Genomic DNA, 23,212 nt, shown 5'->3' with positions numbered 1-23,212 from the left:
ACCGACCTGGACGCACAATCCAGCGGGAGAGGTGTTGGGGGGACTTTGTCGAAAGCCTTCTGAAAGCCCAAATAAACCACATCCACTGGCTCCCCCTCATCAGCTCTGCTGGTTACATCCTTGAAAAATTCCAGTAGATTTGTCAAGCATAATTTCCCTTTCGTAAATCCATGCTGACTCTGTCCGATGCTTGTGGACAGGCTGAAGGTGTTCCGCAAAGCGGTCACCCAGTCTGCGTTTGGTGTCCCCAGTGTAGAGGAGACCGCGTTAGCAGCAGCGAATGCAGTTGACCAAATTGAAGGAGGTGCAAGTGAAGCACTGTTTCACCTGAAAGGAGTGTTTGGGCCCTTGGACGGTGAGGAGGGAGGAGGTAAAAGGGCAGGTGTTGCACCTTCTGTGATTGCATGGGAAGGTGCCGTGGGAAGGGGATGGAGGAGTGGATCAGGGTGTAGGGAGGGAACGGTCCCTACGGAATGCTGATAGGGGGGGTGGGTGAGGGGAAGATATGTTTTGTGTTGGCATCATGTTGGAGTTGGCAGTAATGGTGGAGGATGATCCTTTGAGTGCGGAGGCTGGTGGAGTGAAAAGTGAGGACAAAGGGGACACGATCATGGTTCTGGGAGGGAGAGGAAGCGGTGAGGGCAGAGGTGTGGGAGAGGGGTCGGACATGGTTGAGGGCTGTGTCAACCACAGTGACGGGGAATAATCGATTAAGGAAAGAGAATGACATGCCAGATACGCTATTTTGGAAGGTAGCACCATCGGAACAGATGCAACGGAGGTGAAGGAACTGAGAGAATGGGATGGAGTCTTTACAGGAGTCAGGGTGTGAGGAGCTGGAGTCGAGGTAGCTGTGGAGGTCAGTGGGCTTGTAATGAATATTGGTGGACATTCTACCTCCATAAATGGAGACAGAGAGGTCAAGGAAGGGAAGGGAAGTGTCAGAATGGACCATGTGTAGGTGAGAGAGGGGTGGAAATTGGATTCAAAATCGATAAATTTTCCAGGTACCGATGAGAGTACAAACCGACACCGATACAGTCATCAATGCATCGAAAATAGTGATGTGGGAGGGGGCCTGAGTAGGACTGGAACAAGGAATGTTCCACATATCCCACAAAAAGACAGGCATAACTGGGGCCCATGCAGGTACCCACAGTATCACAGTATCTTTACAGTGTAGAAGGAGGACATTCGGCCCATCGAGTCTGCACTGGCTCTCTGAAAGAACATTCTACCTCTTCCCACTCCCCTGCATTATCTCCATAACCTTGTACATTCTCTCTTTTCCGTTAGCAATCCAATTGCCTTTTGAATACCTTGATCGAACCTGCCTCCACCACCCTCTGGGTGAAAAAAATTTTCCTCACATCACTTCTACTCCTTTTGCCCATTATTTTGAATCTGTGCCCTTTGGGTCTTGATGTTTTCTTGAGTGGGAACGGTTTCTCACTATTTACCCTGTCCATATCCCTCAGGATCTTGAATACCTCTATCAAGTCTCCTCTCAGCCCTCTTTCTTCCAAGGAAAAGTGTCCCAACCACTCCAGTCTATCCTCATAGCTGCAGTTGTTCATCCCTGGAATCATTCTCATTAATCTCTTTTGTACTCTTTCCAATGCCTTTACGTCCTTCCTCAAGTATGGTGCCCAGAATTGGACCCAGTACTCCAGATGAGGCCTAACTAGTGTCTTATGCAAGTTCAGCATGATCACCTGTACTCAATGTCCCTATTAATAAAGCCCAAGATACTATATGCTTTATATACTGCTCTCTCAACATGCCCTGCCATCTTCAATGACCTATGTACGCATACACCGAGGTCCCTCTGTTCCTGCACCTCCTTTAGATGCTCTCCCTTTCTTTTAGATGGTCTCACCATCTTTTTCCTGCCAAAGTGAATTACCTCACACTTCTCTGCATTGAACTTCATCTGCCACTTGTCTGCCCAATCCACCAATGTGTCTATGTCCTTTTGAAGTTCAAGACTATCCCCATCACAGTTGACAACGTTTCCAATCTTCGTATCATCTGCAAATTTGGAAATCATGCCCTGCACACCACAGTCTAGGTCCTTAATATATATCATGAAGAACAAGTGTCCCAACTCTGACCCTGGGAGACTTCAATACAAACCTTCCACAATCAGAAAAACCACCATTTAACGCTACTCTCTGTTTCCCGTCACTCAGCCAATTTCTTATCCAAGTGCCTACTTTCCCTTTTATTCCATGACCTAGAATTTTTCTCACAAGTCTGTTGTGTGGCACTGTATCAAATGCCTTTTTTAAAAATCCATATACACCACATCAACAGTGTTTCCCTTATCAACCTTCTCTGTTACTTCCTCAAAAAATTCCAGCAAATTAGTTAAACATGATTTTCCCTTAATGAATCCATGCTGGCTTTCCCTCAATATCATGCACTTGTCTAAGTGACTATTGATTTTACCCCATACTGTAGTTTCCAGAAGTTTCCCTACCACTGAGGTCATTCTGATTGCTCTGTAGTTGCTGGCTTTATCCTTGCACCCCTTTTTGAACAAGGGTGTAACATTCACACTTCTCCAGTCGTGTGGCACCTCCCCTGTGTCTAAGGAAGACTGGAAGATTATCATTATTTCCTCTGCAATTTCCACTCATTTCTCTCTGCACTCTTGGATGCATCTCATCCGGTTCTGGTACCTTATCTATTTTAAGTAAAGATAGTCTTTCCAACATCTCCTTCCTCTTGATTGTAAGTTTTTCTAGTGTACCAGTTACCTCCTCTCTCACCTTGGCCTGGGTAGGATCCTCTTCCTTTGTAGAGACAGATGCAGAGTACTCGGACAAGACCTGCACTATTTCTCCAGCCTCCATATGCAAGTCCCTTTTTTTGTCCCTAATCAGCCCTACTCCTTCTTTTACCACCCTTTTATTATTTACATGCTTGTAGAAGACCTTGGGATTCCCTTTTCTGTTTGCTGCCAGCCTCTTTTCATGCTCTCTCTTTGCTTTTCTTATTAGTTTTTTTCATTTCCCCCCGGTCCTGCCATATTGAGGCTGATTTTACATTGTATTTTCTAACTGACATCTGTCGTATGCGCACTTCCTCCTTTTCATCTTCTGTCTCTCTCATCATCCAGGGTTCTCTGGATTTATTTGTCCTACCTTTCCCCTTCAGGGAATATCCCTTGACATTTGCTGCAATACTTTTTCTTTAAAGGTGGCCCATTGTCGACCACCGTCTTTTCTGCCAACATTTGATTCCCACTCACTCATCTCAGATGCCTTCTCATCCCATCGAACTTGACTTTCCCGCAGTTAATTATCCCCGTTCTGGATTGTTCCCTGTCCTTTTCCATGATTAACCTAAACCTTATGATACAATGGTCACTGTCCCCTAGAGGCTCTCCCACTGATATCTGATCCACTTGGGCCAACTCATTCCCCAGAACCAGGTCCAAAAGTACATGTCCTCTAGTTGGACTGGAAACATACAGATGCAGAAAATTATCTTGAACACATTCCAAAAACTCTTGCCTACTTTTCCCTTTGTACTATTCCTATCCCAGTCCATATTCGGATAATTGAAATCTCCCATTCTGATTACTCTATAACTCTTGCACCTCTCCATAATTCCTTTGCAAATTTGTTTCCCCATATCCCTTCCACTAGTTTGTGGTCTGTGTCGTATATAATCAATGTTACTGCACCTGTTTCATTCCTGACCTCCAGCCAGAGAGATTCTGTCCTTGACCCCTCTGGAACATCTTCTCTCTCCAATCCTGTAATGCCATCTTTAACCAGAATTGCCACTTCCCACTGCCACTCTAACCCCCACCACCACATTTTCTTCCTTTCCTGTCTCTCCTGAACACCTTGTACCAGGAATATTTAACCCAGTCCTGCCTTTCTTTGAGCCAGGTTTCTGTTATAACAATAGTATCATAATTCGATTTGTTAACCTGTGCCTGCAGTTCACCAATCTTATTAACCACACTCCGTGCTTTCACACACATGCACATTAGCCCTGATTTAGGCTTTTTATCCTCTCCCCCTCATTCTGGCCCCATCTAATGACTTACTGTTGCCTACTCTAGTTCTAACAAACTCTCCAAGGTTCTATTAACCTTGATACAAAACGCTGATATATCCTTGGTATCAGTTGATGCTTCCCTACTGTCCACTGCCAGTTTTTCTCCTCTCCACTCTGAATTTCCCCTCAGGGTCCCATCCCCCTGCCAATCTAGTTTAAATCTCCCGAATAGCACTAGCAAAGCTCCCCGCGAGGACATTCGTCTCAGTCCTATTCAGGTGTAGATCATCCAGCTTGGACAGGTCCCACCTCCCCCAGAACCTGACCCAATGCCTCAGAAATCTAAAGCCCTCCCTTCTCCTCCACTTCTCCAGCCATGTGTTGAACTGTTCAATCTTCCTATTCTTGTGCTCACTGGCACGTGGCACTGGGAATAATCCTGTCATTACTGTACCATCCTGGAGTCATGTCTATGGCCACAGAAATGCCTGTTTGCTCCTCTAACTATGGAATCCCCTACTACCATAGCACTCCCGCCCTTCCTCCTCCCCTCCTGTGCAGCTGAGCCACCTGTGGTGCCATGAACTTGGCTCTTGATATCGTCCTCCGAGGAACCATCTCGCTCACCAGTATCCAAAATGGAAAAGCAGTTAGAGAGTGAGGTAGCCTCAGCAGATTCCTGCACTACCTGCCTGTTTCTCCTAGATACTCTGGCGGTCACCCATTCCCTCTCTGTGTTCTTCGAACCTGCTGTGTGACTACCTCTCTAAAAGTGCTATCCACGTAATCCTCGGCCTTGTGGATGTACTGCAGTGACTCCAGCAGCCACTCAAGCTCCGCAAATCAGAGCTCAACTTTCTGCCACTAGTGACGCTTCCTGCAGATATGATCATTGAGTCCACTCTGTGCCTGCACGACTTCCCACATCCCACAGGATGTACATTCCACATGGCCGAGCTGCGCTGACATACCTTAAACTTTGTATGAAGCATTTACTACGGTATTTATTTTATAATTTATTCTAAATTACTCATTTAAAACAATTATTTTCTTAATTAATTTGGAATATTTCCCACGTATAGTACAGTACTGTGTTTATTAAATGCTAGCATCACCCACAATTACAACTAAAAGTTATACATTCCTTAATTACACGGGAATGTGTTTTAAGTATTTATTTTAATTATTTTATTTTAGATATTTTATTTTACTTATTTTGCTGTATATATATTTTTTATTTTAAAGTTTTACTTCTTGTTATTTACAAGACCTACTTTAACTCCTGCATCCTAAGCTGGCTTTTAACACACTAACCCTTACACCAAGCTCTTACCAGCCAATCAGCTTACTTGTTTCATGTGATGTCACAGTTGCTTTTACCACTCAGCTTCTTCAGAAGCTGAAATTCTCCTGGTTCCAGACTTGCCTCTGCTCCGCTCTCAGGCGGGAAAGGCTGTGCTCTGAGCAGAAGTATCTATTTATGCTGATCCTGGTTCCTGATCGGCCTCTGTTCCGCTCCTATAGCCACACCTTTTAGTTGGAGGAAGTGAGACAAGTTAAAGGAAAAGTTATTCAGTGGGAGAACAAGTTCAGCCAGACAGAGGAGAGTGGTGGTGGATGAGGATTGTTTGGGCCTTGTTTCAATATATGACTGAATTCAATAACAAATGTTAAAACCTTAATAAGTTCTCAATCAAGCTAGCAACATTGATCTCAACCTGATGTATTTTACCCCACTTTATTTTCCTTCTTCACAGTTAACTTAATGGCGATTAGAATACTGTCTCAGCAAAAGTGCGGTCTCTCCAAATGTGTTACTTGCTACCTGGTGGCCATGGCAGTGGCAGATCTACTGGTCATTATCCTGGACCTGATATTAAGACACATACCAATTGTTTATGTGGAGCAGTTCCGGTTCCTGTTTTCCATTCCCGTGTGTAACATACATGCTGTTTTCCTTTATGCAGCCACTGACTGTTCTGTCTGGTTCACTGTCACTTTCACTATTGACCGATTTGTGGCCATTTGTGTCCAGAAGCTGAAAAGTAAATATTGCACTGAGAAAACAGCGACTGTGGTTGTGGGAACAGTGACTGTGCTGAGCTGTTTAAAGAACATTTTCTGGTATTTTATGTTCATAGGTGAATATTTGCTGTTGAACGTCCCCTGGTTTTGTGATGTAACAGGGGGTATTCAGAATTCTCAAGTCCTCGAGTTCCTCCATAATATTCTAAACCCAGCGGTCCCATTTGTTCTGATTTTGCTGCTCAATGTTTTCACTGTCAGACACATTTTAGTGAGCAGCAGAGCCCGCAGGAGACTCCGGGCTGACAGCAGTGGGGAGAGTCCCAGAGACCCAGAGATGGAGAGTCGAAGGAAATCCATCATTTTACTGTTTGTTATCTCGGCAAATTTCATCCTGTTATGGACGACGTTAATGGTTTATTCCGTGTGGTACCGGATGTGGGATTTGGGATATGGTTCTGTTTGGATTGATGAAGTTGTGCTGGAACTGGGCTTCATGCTGCAGCTCCTGAGTTGCTGCACAAACACTTGTATTTATGCCGTGACCCAGACTAAGTTTAGAGAACATCTGAAGGATATGCTGAAATATCCCTTCACCCAAATTGTTCGACTCATTCATTGATCAGAAAAACGGAATCACTGAGAGCTTCAAGCACCTTCTCATTTTATTTCACATTTCCAGCAGGGGCCATGTCCTGTTCCCCATGGTGATAGGGAATGGGGGTGGGTCCTGTTTCCCACAGTGACAGTGAAGTGAGGGTAGAGCCTGCGGCCAATAGTGATGAGAGACTGAGGATGGGGCCTGTTCCCTTGGTGAAAAAGCATTAGGGGAGAGGCCTGTTGCCAAGGTGACAGGGGACCGGGAATTGGGAGATTTCCACATGGTGACAGGACGTAGGGGAGGGTATTGGGTGATCTCTGGCACGGGATCAGCTCACTCAACACAGGCCCGGGATGGAGCCAGGGCCCATCCTGCTCCGTGTGGCTCGCTATCACACCAGGAGACTTCAGCTAACACAGCATAACCTGGAGTCTGGACCTGTCCTGCTCTGTGGGCTCAGTAACAAACCCCATGAGATGAACTATTAATAAACACTGCGGTGTATTTAACTCCTTGTCCAACACTGTGAGACAGCTTTCAGTGTTTATAAAGAGTTTAATTTATTGAGTGGTCTCTTGGATCAAACAGGGTAACAGAAGGGGGTCTGTGTACAGAGGATTTGGGGGTGAGCTCTAATTCCGAACCCTTTCTGGATTGTAAGGAATAAAGAATGAATGAGAGCGAGAGATGCAATGTGGGAGAAGGGATGATGGAAGAATTTGTCCAGGAACCTGATTAAAAGTGGCTCAAACACCAGATAATATTAAGATATCATGAGCGGAACATTAACATAATCTGAGCTCCAAGATCTGGATGGGTCCCATTCCCCTGAAGTGAGGAACGAGCCGGTGGGGAAATTTCCCCGGGAATTCTTTTCCCTGTAAGAAGATTAGCTCACGGTGAGGTTGAAATAACTCCATTGAGACTGTGTCAGATTGAAGAACCATTGTTCACTCCCTGGTTTTGAGCATTTTAATTTGGTTTCTTCTCCATTTTAATTAGAGAGAATCCAAGGAGAGATTTTCCACTCCTGACCCCGTGTCTCTCAGACTAATGGGAGTGAAACCACATCTGACCCCGAGCCTGAACAGGGAGACCTGCTCTCCCCGTGTTTAAAGGGAATGAATCTGATCTTAACCTTGTCTTAATTTAACGTTGACTGGTGGACAATGTTTTCCTCTTATATTAATGGAGCGGACGATTAGAAATGGGAGGCTGTTCAACCGAGAGGTTTGGAAGTGGGTGAAGGGGCAGAGAGACGGTTGGAGTGAGAGGGACAGTGAGTCGGCTGTGGTCAATAGAATGTCAGGAATGAAGGTCAGAGGAACAGAACAGGCTGGAAAGACAGAAAAAGTGGGGAGCAGAGGCTGTGAGAAAGAGAGAGTAAAGGACAGGCTTGTTCAGTTGGTTGGGGTGTGGGGTTTATAATAGTCGGGATCTCGGTTTGATCCTCTCCCAGATCAGAAGGAATTGGACCAACATTCTGTCCATACAATTATAGAATGATGCAAGGAAGCAGGAGGCCATTTGGCCCATTGTGTCTGTGCTGCCTTTTTGGTGAAACGATACAATCAGTCCTAATTCCTGCTTTTACCCTAAAGCCCTGGACATTTTCTATTCCAGTGTTGATCCAAATCTCTTTTGAAAGTTACTATTGAATCTGCTTCCAGCAGCTGATCAGACAGAACATTCCAGATCACAGGAACTCACTGTGTAAAAAATGTTTCCTCATGTCACCTCTGCTTCTGTTGTCAATCACCTTAAATCTGTGTCCTCTGGCTATCGACCCGTCTGCCGTTGGAAACAGTTTCTCCCCATTGACCCGATCAAAACAGTTCAGGATTTTGAACGCCTCTGTCAAATTGCCTCTTCTCTGCTCCAAGGAGAACAACCCCAGCTTCTCCAGTCTCCCCACAAAACTGAAGTCCCTCACCCCTGGTATCATTCTAGTAAATCTCTTCTGTTCATTTCCTCCATCTCGTCAATAATTGGGATGAAATGTTTTAGAGCAAAAGCACAAATGAAATGTAGAGGGAGAGAGAATTAAATGTTGATGAAAATGGGCATCAATGTTTGGAAAGAGCGAACGAATGAAGTTGAATTATTGATCAGTGAGGGGAATATATCACACTTTGAGGCTTCAGTGGGTGGACTTACAGCTCAAGCTGGAAATTGAGGGGAAGCTGGTTCATGGTCTGTAGAACAAACTCCTCTCCATGGGGCAGAGCCAACAGCTGTCTCCATCCAATAACAGGCAGGGAAGAGCCAGTGCCTCAGGATTGGCTCAGTCAGTCCGGAGGGTATTGGAGTTTGAATCTTCGGGTTGTGGATTCTAAATGTAAGTTGGTTCCTTGTTGTGTTCAGTTTTTAGGTTGATCTCACAGGCGATCTCCAGCTCTGTATTCCTCAGCAGAGAGCTTCTGATCTCCGGATAGTCGGAGTCCGGATGGATGTACCCCGGAAGATGCGCCATGGGACATTATCGGAAGTCCCAACGCACTGACTCCACGGGAACTGCCAGGGAAGTTTGAACATCTGATGGGCAATTCACCTGCTCACTGGGACCCTCCGCAAAAGTCTCCAACTTCGGACAGTTCCCACGTACTTACCTGAATAGATACCCAGGAAATGTTAGACCGATGAAAACCTAGTCTAACTCCTGGGTAACTGCACAGCTGACCGACCAATCACTCACAATGTCCCCCCCACCTGACTGCCTCGTGACCCCCAACTACCCCCTGACCCCGGACTCCCCATTGACCTCCCGACACCTTCAACTCGACCTGACTAGCTGCTCCACCCGACTCCCCCAGCTCCCCCCATTCCCCCGACCCAACCTCACTAGCATTTGCCCCAGCTACCCGCTTAGCCACCTGCCAACCTACCCACCTCACCCACCTGCCAACCTACTCACCTCACCCACCTGCCAACCTACCCAGCTTCCACCTTACCCACCTGACACCCTATCCCTTACCCAGTTACCTCACACAACCTACCTCCTTGCCCACCCACCCCCATTACTCACTTACCTTCTCTCCGTAGCTTTCCAAAGAAGCTTTTAAACATTTAAACTCTTTACTTACTGGTCAAAGTCCTGGAGCTCCCTTCCTAACAGCGCTGTGCATGTACCTACACTACGTGAACTGCAGTGGTTCAAGAAGGCAGCTCACCACCTCCCTCTCGAGGGCAACTAGGGATGGGCAATAAATGCTGCCCCAGCCAGTGAAGCCCACATCCCGTGAATGATTAAAAAAAATCCAGCAGCTGGTGTTGTAAAAAGGGGGCGTGGCCTGTCCTCCCCCAACGATCCGACGCTAGGAAGAAGCAGTTCCATTTCAGACTCGCTCCGCATTTCTGGAGAAGCCGGGATGGGAAGACCTGGTCAGGAACGCCGCGCTCCGGTGTGCTGGAGGATAGTAGGAGCGGAGTGGCAATCCGACAGTGATTGACATTCCTCGGAAGATTCTGGCCTCATCTTTCAATTGGATACTTTACAGCCTTCCAGACTCAACACTGAGTTCAACCATTACAGACTGGAATCTCTGTCTCCATACTGTCTCCATTTCTTTTCATGTTTCACTCTTACTCTTGTTCTCACATTCGGAATGCAGCACAACTGCCCGAGACACATCTCTTGATTCTTTACTTGTCCCATTTCCACTCCCTTTGACTCCGCACGACTAGCTCTTCTGTCATTTAATCTCTCCCTGTCTTACACCCAATCACAGAGCTTCCCTATTGTCCTTTTTCTCACCCTCCTGTTGCTTAAAGTCGATGACATTTCAAACTTGTCCAGTTCTGATGCCTGAAACATTAATTCGATTTCTCTCTGTACAGATGCTGTCAGACCTGATGAGTATATCCAAGGATTTCTGAATGTATTCAGAGGAATTCTCTGTTACTCCAGCCCGGGATCACGGATGCAATGGATGTTATTGAAAACAAGTTCCCTGAGCCATTTTGTTAGAGCTTGTTTGCTTCTAAAATTGTATTTTTACTCTTCTGACATTGTCTCAAATTAACCATTAACCTTCTGACATGGATCCATGTATCCATTTAGCATGGGTGGATGATTGGACAATGGAGAAGTAGCAGAGAGTAGGGATAAACGGGACATTTTCGCTTTCTCAGCCGCTAACTAGGGGATTTCTGCAAGGATCAGAGCTGGGGCCTCAACTATTTACAATCCCTGTTAATGATTTAGACAAAGAGATCAATAATGTAGAATAATAATAAAACTGTATTAATGTATCCAAGTTTGCTGATGATATAAAACTAGGTGGGAATGTAATTCCTGAGCCTGTGTGTGAGCTGTACCTGGATGGGTCCCAATCAGTAAAACGAGAGAGACAGGCAGCTCCCAGACACGGCTAAGGTCGGGACCGGCAGCTCTCCACCGGCAGTGTCTGGATTAGAGAGCTGTTGTTGATGTGGTCTGACTGCTGCTGGTTCCGTCTGTCACACTCCGAGAGCCCCGGTGATAGTCTGTACCCGTCACCCTCATGTGGATCCAGCTCCCACTCTTTGCTATAGAGCTCCTGGTACAATGGTAATGTGTCTGATTCCAGCTGCGAATGACCTGTTTTCCAATCATGTCAAGGTCACAGCCTCTTGAGACTTCAGATTTTATGTCAGGACAGAATTGGATGTTGGGAATGTTCCGGTAATAATAATTTCCAGAATTAAGTTCTGTTTCCTGACAATTTGGATTTCCATGTTCGGAATCTTCTAGCTTTACCCTCTAGGAAGATACATTTATTCAGACAAACATATTGTCAGTTTAAATTCTGAACTAATAGAGAATTTAAACTATCATCAGAGCTTAGATCAGTGATGCTAGATATGGATTTGGTCTTAAGATAAAATGTGCTCTGTCCCAGGAGTATTTAGACTAAACAAAGATATCTCAGCACATTGTTGCCCATCCCTAATTGCCCTTGAACTGACCTTGCTAGGTCATTTCACAGGGCAGTTAAGAGTCAACCACACTGCTGGGAGTCCAGAGTCACATATAGGCCAGACTGGGTAAGGACGGCAGATTTCCTTTCCTAAAGGACATTAGTGAACCAGATGGGTTTTGACAACAATCGATGATAGTTTCACATTCAGCATTACTGAGGCTAGCTTTATATTTCAGACTTATTAACTGAATTCAAATTCCACCAGCTGCTGTGGTGGGATTTGAACCCATCTCCCCAGAGCATTAGGCTGCGTCTCTGGATGACTAATCCACTGACAATATAATACACCTTTACATGTAAATTATAGTAGAAATTACTCTCTTAAAGAACTTTGGCACTCCCAGGACTTAGAATTCACTATTTTAGAATTCTAGAAGAATTAGGCTATCTGAACTTTACAGAGTGAATCTACAACTTTTTAAATGGTTACTTAATAATGCTTTAGAAATAGCTCAAATATTGGATTATATTCTAATAATGTTTTGAATATTGCAGAGTACAAGTGCAAGATAAAATCATTCATCTATCTATGACTACAAAGCTCAAATGCAATTAAAAGTAAATGCAATCCTCAAATTCACTTGGAAAATAAAAGTAGGATATTCAAACAATTAACAACTAGTTTTTGTACTCATAATCAGTTGTATAAAGTGTAGTTTTCTGCTGGCTTTGTCTCAGGTTGAGCGCAAACAATATCAGGTCTCATCTCTCTGATGGTCCCGCAAAATCTGACTGGCTTGTTTATCTAAGTTTCGAATTTATAGAAAATCTTTTTACTTTGAATTACATAACTATTGCCTGTTATATTTCCGAGGTATTTTGTTTGAGTGAGAGTTCTTGCAAATCAAAATATGTTTATCTGTCCATTGCAGCAGCAATGTTCTCAGCTTCAGCCTGGATCCCTGTCTGGAAAAGTCTTTCTCAAGGCCCCCATATCTATATGTGTGTGTGAAATTAACGGTTTTTAGCTGTTCTTTTAGCTGAGTTCAATTTTTAATCGTTTCATAGACTGAGTCAAATCCTTAATATCCACACTCGGCTTTAACTTCAGACACTTTTATATCGGAACAATCTTTCAGCAATACGCTGTGTCCAATTTTTGTGTAACAGCTCTGTCACCCAGTGTGAGAAATAAAACACAAACCGTCCAGTGTGGGGCTCAAACACATAGCCAGCTCCGTCTGTGTGTCCGCTCAGTTCAGTTAGATTGAGCGCAGTGTAATAGCACCAAGGTTACAGGGTTTTCACACAAGATAGAGAGGGAGATATAAAGGGAGCTGGGGTGGCCATTTCTGTTAGAGAAGCAATTCCATCTGTGAGAAGGATTGATATATTAGATGGATCATCAGCTGAGGCCAGATTGATTGATTTTAGGATCAAAAAAGAGGCAGTCACACTGCTGGGAATGTACTATAGACCCCCAAACAGTCAGAGGAAGATAGGAGAGAAAATATGGAGGCAAATCTCTGAGCAGTGCAAAAACAGTAGGGCAATAATTGTAGGGGGTTTTATCTACCCCAATATTAACTGGGATAGTTTCAGTGTGAGAGGAATGGAGGGAACAGAATTCTCGAGATGCATTCTGGAGAACTTTTTTGGCCAGTATGTAGCAAGTCCAAGAAGAGAGGGCAAAGTTCTGGACTTAGCTTTAAAAAATGAATCAGGCAGAAGGAGTCACAGTGGGGAGCATTTTAGTAGGAGTGATCATAGTTCAGTTAATTTTAACATCATTGTGGAAAAGGACAGAGATAGTACAGGAGTTAAACTTCTTAATTGGGGCACGGCCAATTTTATAAGCTGAGCAGTGATTTAGCAAAAGTGGACTGGAAACAGCTACTTGAAGGTAAATCAGTGTCAGGGCGGTGAGAGGCAACCAACGAGGAGATTCAAGCGGTTCAGAGTAAACATGTTCCCACAAAGAAATGGGTGCGACAGCCAAATCTAGAGCCCTCTGGATATCAAGGAGCTTTCAGGGAAAGATAAGGCAGAAAAGGAAAGCTTATGTCAGACACTGAGAACTGAATATTACAGAAAGCTGAGAGAAGTAGAGAAAGTGGAGGGGTGAAATCAAAAAGGAAATTAGGAAAGTAAAGAGAGGGCATGAAAGAATATTGGCAAGCAAAATCAACACAAAGATGATTGATCAAACATTTAGAGTAAGAGGATAATGAAGGAAAAAGTGCAGCTCATAAAACACCGAAAAGGTAACCTGTGTATGGAGGCGGAGGATGGGGGTATGGGTCTTAACAGAAGAGGTGGGGAAGGCTGACATTGTAGTTCAGGAGGAGGAGTGTGAAGTATTGGATGTGATAAACGTAGGGAGAGAGGACGTATCAAGGGGATCAGCATCGCCAGAAGTGGATAAATCACCAGGGCTGGATGAAATGTACCCCAGGCTGTGTCCGCTCCAGTCAACAAAGATCTGACTAATCTAATTACATTTTCCAGCGCTTGGCACATAGCCCTGGAGGCTATGGCAATGCAAGTGAATATCTAAATGCTTCTTAAATGTTCTGAGAGTTTCTGACTCAACCACCATTTCAGGCAGTGAGTTCTAGACTCCCATCACTCTCTGAGTGAAAAAGTATTTCCTCAACACCCCTCTTAGCCTTCTACCTCTTACCTTAAATCTATGCCCTCTGGTTATTGACCCCTCTACTAATGGAAAAAGTGCCTTCCTATCCACCCTATCTATGCTCCTCATAATCTCATACACCTCTATCAGGTCCCCTCTCAACATTCATTGCTCCTAGGAAAACAACTCCAGCCTATCCAATCTTTCCTCATGGCTCAGACCCTCCAGCCCAGGCAGCATCCTGGTAAATCTCCTCTGTATTCCCTTGCCTTGTTAGCCATCCCCAAGTGCATTACCTCACACTTTTCCGGGTTGAATTCCATTTGCCACTGCTCTGCCCACCTGACCAGTCCATTGATATCCTCCTGCAGTTTACGGCTATCCTCCTCACTATTTACCACTCTACCAATTTTCGTCTTATCTGCAAACTTCTTGATCATACCCCCTACATTTAAATCTAAATCATTTATGTACACCACAAACAGCAAGGGCCCCAGCACCGAGCTCTGTGGACCCCCACTAGAAATAGACTTCCAGTCACAGAAACATCCCTCTACCATCACCCTCTGCTTCCTGCCTCTCAGCCAATTTTGAATCCAACATGCCACTTTGCCTTGGATCCCATGGGCTCTTACTTTCATGCCCAATCTGCCATGAGGGATCTTTTCAAAAGCGTTGCTAAAGTCAAATGCATTACCCTTATCAAGACTCTTGGTTACCTCCTCAAAAAATTCGATCAAACTTTTCAAACACGACCTTCCCTTAACAAATCCATGCTGATTGTCCCCGATTAATCCTTGTCTCTCCAAGGCCAGATATATTCTGCCCCTCAGAATTCTTTCTAGTAACTTCCCCACCACTAAGGTTAGACTGACTGGCCTGTAATTTCGTGATCTATCCCTTCCTCCCTTTCTTAATAATGGAACAATTTTAGCAGTCCTCCAGTCCTCTGGCATCACACCTGTGGCCAGAGAGGATTTGAAAATTATTACCAGGGCCCCTGAAATCGCTTCCCTTGGCTCCCTCAACAGCCTGGGATACATCTCATCCGGGCCTGTGGATTTATCCATTTCTAAGGCCGCTAGACCTGCAAGTGCCCCCTCGCTCTCTATGTTAATTTCCTCTAATATTTCACAGTCCTCCACCCTGATATCTGTATCTGCGTCGTCCTTTTCCATCGTGAAGACCGACGTAAAGGATTCATTGAGGACTGCACCCATGTCTTCCGGGTCCACACACAGATTACCTCTATTATCCCAAATTGGCCCAACTCTTTCCCTAGTTATTCTCTTCCTCTATATATATTTAAATAACCCCTTTGGGTTTTCCTTTATTCTACCCACCAATACTTTCTCATGCACTCTCTTAGCTTTCCTAATTTCCTTTCTAAGTTCCCTCTACACTTTTAACACCCCTGTAAGGACTCAGCTGTATTGAGTCCTCGGAATCTGCCATAAGCTTCTCTTGTTTTCTTCATCCTAACCTTTATGCCCCTTGACATCCAGGGTTCTCCAGGATTGGTTCTCCTCACCCGTTGTCTTTACAGGAACATATTTGCCCTGTGCTTTTGCTATTACCTCCTTGAAGACCCTCCACTGCTCTGACACAGTTTTATCTGCAAGTAGCTGCTCCCAGTCCACTTGTGCCAAATCGCATCTCATCTTATTAAAAAAAGCCTTTCCCCAGTTTAGAACTTTTATTCCTGGCCCAACCTTATCCTTTTCCATTACTATCCGAAATCTAACTGAGTTATGGTCACTATCTCCAAAATGCTCCCCTACTGATATGCCTTCCACCTGCCCGGGCTCATTTCAGAATATTAGGTCCAGAACTGCCCCCTCCCTTGCTGGGCTTTCTACGCACTGTCTAAAAAAGTTCTCCTGGATGCAACTTCAGAATTTTGCTCCCTCCCTACCTTGCACACTGACACTATCCCAGTTAATATTTGGGTAGTTAAAATCCCCTACCATTACTGCCCTATTATTCTTAAACTTCTCTGAAATTTGACTGCATATTTGATCCTCTATCTCTCCCTGACTGTTTGGGGGCCTATAGTACACAGGTCATATCTGACTAATTAGATTGAAGTTTTTGAGGAAGTAACAAGTAGGATTGATGAGGGTGGTGTAGTTGATGTGATACACATTGATTATAACAAGGCTTTCGACAAGGTTCCACATGGCAGACTGATTAAAAAAATAACAGCCCATAGGATCCAGGGGAACGTAGCGAGCTGGATACAAAATTGGCTCAGTGGCAGGAAACAAAGGATGGATGTTTTTGTGACTGGAAGGCTGTTTCCAGTGGGGTTCTGCTGGGCTCAGTACTGGGCCCCCTGCTTTTTGTGGTCTATATTAATGATTTAGGCATAAAAGTAGAATGATCAAGAAGTTTGCAGACAGCAGAAAAATTGGTTGATAGCGAGGAGAGTTGCTGTGGACTGCAGGAAGACATCAATGGACTGGTCAAGTGGGCAGAAAAGTGGCAAATGGAAATCAACCCAGAGAAGTGTGAGGTGGTGCATTTGGGGAGGTCAAAAAAGGCAAAGGATTACACAATAAATGGGAGGAGACTGAGAGGTGTAGAGGAAGTGAGGGGTCTTAGAATGAATGTCCACAGATCCCAGAAGGTAGCAGGACAGGTTGAGAAGGTGGTTAAGAAGGCAGATGGAATCCTTTCATTTCTTAGCAGAGGCGTAGAATATAAGAACAGGCAGGTTATGCTGGAAACATTAGTTAGGCCACGACTTGAGTACTGTTTGCTGTTCTGGTCACCTTGTTACAGAAAGGATGTAATTGCATTCGAGAGGGAACAGAGGAGATTTACCAGGATGTTGCCAGGACTGGAAAATTGCAAATATGAGGCTAGGGTTGTTCTCCTTGGAACAGAGGAGGCTGAGGGGAGATTTGATTGAGATGTACAAATTTGTGAAGGGCCTGGATAGACTGGATGGGAAGGGCCTATTTACTTTGGCAGAGAGCTCATTGACGAGGGGATATAGATTTTAAATGATTGATAGAAAGATTAGAGGGGAGATGAGGAAAACCTTTTGTCACCCAGAGGATTGTGTGGGTCTGGAACTCACTGCCTGAAAGGGGAGTAGAGGCCGGAACCCTCAACTCATTGAAAAGGTGTCTGGATATGCACCTCAACTGCCGGAAGCTGCAGGGCTACGGACCAAGTGCTGGAAAGTGGGATTAGGCTGGGGGGGGTTCGTTCTTCAGCCGGGGCAGACACGATGGGCCGAATGGCCTCTTTCTGTACTGTAAACACTCTATGATTCTACGTTACATTCAGACGGTTGCTATGCAGCCATTCACACCTCATCTGGACACATCTTTTGTTTCTTTACTTTACCCATTACCACTGCCTTTGGCTTTTGTACCATGAAACATTTTATCCTTTAATGTCTCCTGCCCTCCACCCTATCACACACCTTCCCTTTTGTTCATCGACTCTTTCCACCCCAGACCAACTCCTATTGGTCCAAATTAAATCGGCCTTCCTGGTAATAAAGCCATGAGTTCTGTCATTGGTGGAGATTGTGGAGATTGAGGCTGGTTAATTGGTTCAACGTTGCTGCTTCTGGTCTCATTGGTGTCAGGTGAGTGCAGCTTGTGTGTATAAAAGGTGCTGCTCGGTGGCTGAAGGGATGGTGAGTTGTTTGGTATCATGGGGGATTTTGTAGTGAGGGTTTTGTTCCCAGGGCTGGTGTTAGTTGGAGCTGTTTGTGGCTCTGATACTTGGCAACTGTTTCTAGGCCAGAGGTTTCCATGGAGCAGAGTCAAAGCCACCCCTGTGCCTCAGACAGTCTCTCCTCCTGGGCCTCCCTTTGGTTCCCATTTCCGTGTGTCTGAGGGTGGAAGTGTGTCTCCACTGCAGACTGTGATGGTGCAGTGTGGAGAGGACAAGCTGTTGCTCAGGGTCCAGCTGGATTTATTTGGAACCAGGCACCTGATCAAAGCTGCTGACCTGACCCTGCGGACAGCAGGTTGTCGGACAACCAGGATCTACTCTCAGAACCACACTGTCCTCTTTGACTATGGACTCCATGAGTGTGGCAGCAGGTTGCAGGTAATGGGAATCCTCAGCTCTTGCTCTAAGCTTGGGCTGTAGGTTATTCCCCACTCTTCATTCCAACACTGAGTGAGATGTCAATGATATTGAGGAGATAGCTGTCTCCTGCTTTATAAAACTACAAATTAGCTTTCTATCTTGTACTGTACTTTACTTTAACTGGTCCCTGAGTCTCTCCAACCTATGACATCAGCCCCATTGGTCTTGAACCTTCTCTTTGGATCCTCCAAGCTTTTCCTTTTGTTGTTTAGAGGATTTTCATCTCTATTCCCCTCATTCAGATCAATCCACCTGGAGGTTTCAGTCCATTTTAATCGAACCAGGTTTAGAATGAGATGTGATGAAAATTTGCTTTTTCAATAAAATTCGGATAGCTTGAATTTCCAAGTGATGTGGGATGTTACACCCAGCTTTCAGAAACTAAGCTGAAGTGTTAATTTTTTCAAAAGGTTACTGATAAATTAGTACTAAAGTTTTATGTTATGAAAAGTGAAGTTGCAACAAGATATGGGAACAATGGAATTTACCTGTAGAGGGGCTGAGGCTGAGTCAGTGGTGAAGACATCCTAAGATCTTTCACAAATGTGAGAAGCCTCCGGCCTCTGCGTCAAGTTCCTGTCTAAAGGAACCAAGGATGTGTTAACTCGTATTGAATTCTCCTGTCCAGGTGGTGTTGCTTTGCCTGGGTCTGTACAAATCTGTTTTTTAACTGTTGCCTTAATGAAGGTGTCACTGGGAGCCAGATTAATCAGAATTTTGGGAGTTCTTATAGTAATTTGTAGACCTATGTATGTGCTTAATCTTTTCTTTAAATGTTTACATTTTTATCTAAACCTCCTGAATTTGTGGCAGTCTTTGCTGTTCCTGAATTCCGGGCACTGATCTCAAAATAAAATGAGCGACAAAGTTTGGGTTGCCCATTGTAGACAAGGTAGCCACGGCTTCCCCCGATAGCAAAGCTGGAAGGAGGATGGAAGATGGCTCCCTTACAGTCGGTCTTGAGCGTGACCTTAAACTGGCATTTGCTGGTCCAAATCCCGAAGGCGTCTCTAACCTTGTTGCAGCTCCCAACCTTGTCAACGTACCTGGTGAGGAGGGTGAACACGTCAGCGACAGCGACGTGGGGGTTGTAGAGATGCACCGTCACCACACGGTCCCGTTGCAACGGCAGAGCAAAGAGCGGCTCCACCGTCAGGATCTTCATCTCCGGCTGGTCTCTCTTCTCCTCAAACACCTTCAGGAACTTGACGCAGGCAGCAACATTCCTGAAGGTCACGTCGAAATATCCAGCGCTGGGGAAGTCTCGCAGGGAGTAGATCTCCTCCGCTTCAAATCCACACGCCTTCAACAGGATCCACTTGATGAGGAAGGCCCGATCCATGGGTGCTCCTCCTTCACTGTCCTTCACCGTCACCCGAACGGTGTTACGTACCCCCTGGTTTGGGGCTCCTTTGGTTTTAGCCATCGCTTCACAACAACTGATCTTAGGCAAAAGGCCGAGAAGCGATAACCCAGAAACCCATGCGCCCGTCCCGTCTTCCTCGGCCTCCGGCTTCACCATCCGTTTCGCTGCGTGTGGCCGAACACGGGCTGAAGACCCGACAGCCAGCATTGAGCATCAGGACCTTTCTTGCTTGATGCTGCCTCCCTGAAGCAGCGCCTGCAACAGCCTCAAAACCCAACAGGGGGCATCGTCCAGTCCCGGGCTCCGCCCTGACAAGCAGCACAAGTGCACACCAGCAGCAGCCCTGCAGTTGCACCAAAATCCAACAGGGGGCATCACTCAGTCTGGCACCAATGAGCCTGTCCTGCCACTCAGCACAAGTTCAGTTCAACCAGATCAATGATGGAAAGCAGGACAATGCTCTGAATGACTTTTTCTTCTTTTCAGTTTCCCTTTCACCCTGTAGAGGGCAAAACTGCACCATTCCTGAAGATGCTGCAAAACCAGGTCGATGTGTGGAGTGGACGGAGAAAGATCCTGTTCCATCTCCCTGCTCCAAAAATCAATTTAATATTTGGTCCCCAGATAAGGGACGTATCAGATATTAAACTGATAAGAACAGATTTTTTTTTAATGAAAAATATACTTTATTCATAAAATATCTGGAAGAACATTACAAACATTTCAAAATCACCATCACAAAACTACAATCAGATTCAACTTTTACACATGGATCACTAAGTGTATCAATAAAATCAATGAATATTACAATCATTTCAATCTGGTCAATGCAGACAATCAGACAAAGGTATTGGAGTTATCAACATACATCATGTTGCTCTCTGAGGTGCTTCAATACAATTAGTATTCACTGCAGACATTCATTTTCAGCTGTACAGCCCGAGGGGCTCTCAACATTTCCCAGCCCCTCGGTGCCCTATGGCAGAATGGTCTAAACAGCGACCCTTCCCCATTGCGCCTTTGTGGTGGCTGCCCCAAGCTTTAGTGCGTCCCTCAGCTCGTAGTCCTGGACCTTGGAATGTGCCAGTCTGCAACACTCGGTCGGGGACAACTATTTGCGCTGGAAGACCAACAAGTTTTGGGCAGACCAAAGAGCGTCATTCACCGAGTTGATGATCCTCCAGCTGCAGTTGATGTTTGTCTCGGTGTGCGTCCCTGGGAACTGCCCATAGAGCACAGAGTTCTGTGTCACAGAACTGCTCTGGATGAACCTCAACAGCAACCACTGCATCTCCCTCCAGACCATCTTTGCAAAGGCACAATCCACAAGGAGGTGAACAACGGTCTCTTCCCCACCACAGCCACCTCGAGGGCAACGTGCAGAGGGGGTGAGACTCCTGCCGTGTTGTGGATTCCCTCCCCAAATCCCTTCTTGAGAGCACATCCAACATGTTTGTCCAGACTCTCCCATGTACTGTCATCAAAGCCCTATGTAATGGAGGACAGGAAGGACTGGGACTCCGTACTGTCTGTGGGCTTCACGTCATACAATCCGACATAAAAGGATTTGCTGATCCTCAAAATGTCGGACTGCGATGACTTTACTGAACCGTCTTCTTCCTTCAGGCTGCTGATCACAGAGCTCTCTGTGTGTACCTTTTGGAAGAAGAAGTGTGAGCACATCTCATCCTGCTCCACGGAGCGGACTCTGGAACGGAAGATGATCTTGGAGGCCTCCGAGGCAAAGAGCGAGGCTTGCTGGCTCTTCACCTCTTGGAGTTCCTCCTTGACATCGACCCCCATCGACTGCAGCAGGAGCAGATTCTGCATGTTTTTCTGGAGTCGGGACATTTCCCTCTGTTCCTTTCTAGCTTTCTGGGTGCCTTTGAGGATGAAAAACCTCTTGATGTTTCCCATGATCCCTTCCCATCAGGGTGTCAGGGACTCAAAGAGGGGTTTCACGGTTCGCCAACCTTTGTAATCCCTCTTGAGTTCCTCAATGTTCTCTGGGGTTAGCAGTTGCACGTTTAGCTTCCATGTCCCCCGGACAACCCTCTGGTCTTCCTGTAAGTGACAGTCAGCCAGTAGGAGGCAGTGGTCAGAGAAGAACACCGGCTTGACGTCAGTGGATCTGACTGCGAACGCTTGGGATACAAATAGCAAGTCTATCCAGGAACGGTTTTGGACACATCTGGCTGCGACCAGGTGTATCTACGCTGCGCTCCGTATGCAGGGTTGCTGAAGGCGTCGTGCAGCTTGGCATCCTTAACTGTTTCAATCAGGGATCTGGACGTAGCGTCCAATGTGCTGTCGGCCCTGCCGGATCGTCCAGCCGCATCGATGATGCAGTTGAAGTCACCGCCCAGAATGACCGGCCTGGAGGTCGCCAGCAGCAGTGGGAGCTGCTGAAAAACCTCCAGCCGCTCGGCCCATTGTGATGGGCCATACACGTTAATTAACCGGAGTGGAGCGTTCTTGTACATTACGTCTGCTACGAGGAGTCGCCCGCCCACCACCTCCTTAACCTCGGAGACGGTGAAATGCCTCCCCGCAGCAGAATACCCAGGCCGGAGGAACGAGAGTCGTTTCCGCCCGATCTGATCGATGGCCCATGGGACCACCATCGTGACCATTGCCTGTAGGAGCTGAAGTGCGGTATCACACACTCCTGCAGAAACAACAGGTCAGCTTTGACCTTGGCAAGGTAGTCCAAAGTCGCAACACATCGCATAGTAGATTTAATGCTACGCACATTTATGGATACAATCTTTACACCTATTTTAAAGCATTTAGTCTCTTACCAAACCTGTTGCCTCTGAGAGTCCCAGACCTTTGGTCTGCTCCTTCATACCCATAGTGTTCACAAATCGCCTCACTTTGGATGGGCTGAGGAAACTGTCCTGAACCTCCCCATTGGAGATGTTCTGCTCAGGTGGCATCTGGGGTTTCGTGCAGAGAACTGGATTTGAAATGTCCTCTGTTGGAGATGCTTCTCCAAACCTCTCCCCCTCTGGGGCGTTGCTGCTACCGTCTTCCCGGAGCTGGGGTGCGCTGAGCGCTTCACTGCTCCCAGATTGCTGGGGCTGGGGTGCGCTGGCCTCTTCAGGTTGTGGGCAAAGTTGGGGTGCGCTGGTCTCCTCATTGTCTCCAATGTTCTGGAGCTCGGGTGTCTCACTCTACAAATCCCTAGAGCTTTGCCGCTTCTTCTGTAGGTGCCACCCTGGCACATCTTTGTCCGAAGAGCAGCTGCCCTTGTCATCCACGTCGGATGGGAGACGCCTCTTGCCACTTGTCTGGGAAGTGGCTTGGTCCCTTCTTAGCCCCTTCTTCCTTTTGGCTCTCTTCACCAGCTGCCACTCCCCCTGCTGATTTTCCACTGCTGCCTCCTCCTCCATTGATTCGCTGTCCTGAGGAGTGGGAGGTTCAGGGGGTAGTGCTGTTGATTGGCTGTCTGCTGCCTCAATCTTTTCCTCCACCTTGTCTCTCTCTGTGTCCTCCTTTGTCTCGTTGTTCTCACTGGGGGCCATGGTGTTTGGAGTGTTGCAAGTGTC

The 23,212-nt window shown here is 46.1% G+C and overlaps 1 non-coding gene across 1 annotated transcript; it reads right to left on the bottom strand.

Annotated features, from left to right (window-relative positions):
• Window positions 1–20,170: 20,170 nt before the first annotated feature.
• LOC144669177 (U2 spliceosomal RNA) lies at window positions 20,171–20,360 on the bottom strand. The gene has a single exon (XR_013573619.1). It is a non-coding gene; the product is annotated as a U2 spliceosomal RNA (small nuclear RNA).
• Window positions 20,361–23,212: the final 2,852 nt, after the last annotated feature.

Source organism: Cetorhinus maximus, chromosome 28 (genome assembly GCF_964194155.1).
Source record: "Cetorhinus maximus chromosome 28, sCetMax3.hap1.1, whole genome shotgun sequence".
Taxonomy (NCBI): Eukaryota; Metazoa; Chordata; class Chondrichthyes; order Lamniformes; family Cetorhinidae; genus Cetorhinus; species Cetorhinus maximus.
Note: the sequence above shows the minus strand (reverse complement) of the source record. Positions and strands in the feature narration are given on the sequence as shown.